Genomic DNA, 1,496 nt, shown 5'->3' with positions numbered 1-1,496 from the left:
CTCTACAATCTCACAAATGTAATGTTAAGCAGAAGCAGCCAGGAGTACATACTACATGATTCCTTTGATATGAAATTCAAGAATAGGCAAAACTCATTTATAGTGATTGTTCAGAAAAACAGTTAACACAGCAGACCTGAGGCTGCTGTCCTTAGAAAGGCCTGTTTGTTAAGGACTTTGGGCTGGTATCTGGGAACTCGGTTGGTAAACTGAAATAAAACTTTTCCTAACTGATAATGCAGCTCAATGTGCCTAGACTGTGCAAACAATATGATTTATGCTGAACACCTGCCATCCCTTCTAGGAATCTGGAATTTTATTATATGCCAGGCAGAGGCTGCCTATGTGATCAGGCCCCAGTGAAAAATTTGGACACTAGGTCTCTAACGGTCTTCTCTCCACAGAAACATGGCACATGTGTTGCTACATTTCCACCACTGGGGAAAAATGGGCTCTGGTTGACCCCTCATGGGAAGGAGAGAGCATAGGAAAGAAAGCCTATACATGAATTCCTTCAGACTGTGCCTGTGTCTTTTTCCCTTATGATCCAGATGTGTATTCTTACTACAATGCTGCAATAAATCTTCACTGTGAGTACAACCATATACTGAGTTCTGTAAGACCTTCCAGTGAATCTTTGAATATGGGGTGGTCTGGCCCTGCCTCAACACAGTGATGGAATAGTAGACACATTTGGGGAGGGTAACTACTGGCAGTGGGCACAAAAGAGGCTTACTGAGGTGCTGTTTATATTCTATACCTCAAACAATAATAAAGCTTCCATTCATTCTCCCTCTTTCCCCCAAAACCTAACTAATCCAAGGTATGTGAAGTCATAGTGGCTACCACTGGGGAGAATGGGATAATGGCTGGGAGGACCTTGGAGCAGAGGAAGTCTGGGATGCTAGTAATACTCTATTTTTTAAAAATCCCGGTGAAATTTTCATGGCTATGTTACTCTAAAAATCCAACATGATGTAGAGTTACCATTTGTGATCTTCTGTGCATATGTTTTTCGGTTTTTTTTTTTCTTTTGAGAGTGAGAGAGAGAGAGAGAGAAGCTCACTCTGTTGCCCAGGCTGGAATACAGTGGTGCAATCTCGGCTCACTACAGCCTCCACCTCCTGGGTTCAAGCGATTCTCCCATCTCAGTCTCCCAAGTAGCTGGGACTACAGGCATGCGCCACCACGCCCAGCTAATTTTTTGTATTATTTGTAGAGACGGGGTTTCACCATGTTGCCCAGGCTAGGCTCAAACTCCTGGGTGAAGTGATCGTTCTGCCTCGGCCTCCCAAAGTGCTAGAATTACAGGCATGAGTCACCGCACGTAGCTCTTCTGTGTATATGTTTTTACACAAATAAAATTATAAAAATTATATATGACTGGGAGGCTGAGACAGGAGAATTGCTTGAACCCGGGAGACGGAGGTTGCAGTAAGCCAAGATCGCGCCACTGCACTCCAGCCTGGCAAGAGAGCGAGACTCCGTCTAAAAAA

The sequence above is a fragment of the Colobus angolensis genome, unplaced genomic scaffold, assembly GCF_000951035.1.
Source record: "Colobus angolensis palliatus isolate OR3802 unplaced genomic scaffold, Cang.pa_1.0 Scaffold205, whole genome shotgun sequence".
NCBI classification, from domain to species: domain Eukaryota; kingdom Metazoa; phylum Chordata; class Mammalia; order Primates; family Cercopithecidae; genus Colobus; species Colobus angolensis.
The sequence above is the reverse complement of the archived record's forward strand: the minus strand, read 5'-3'. Positions refer to the sequence as shown.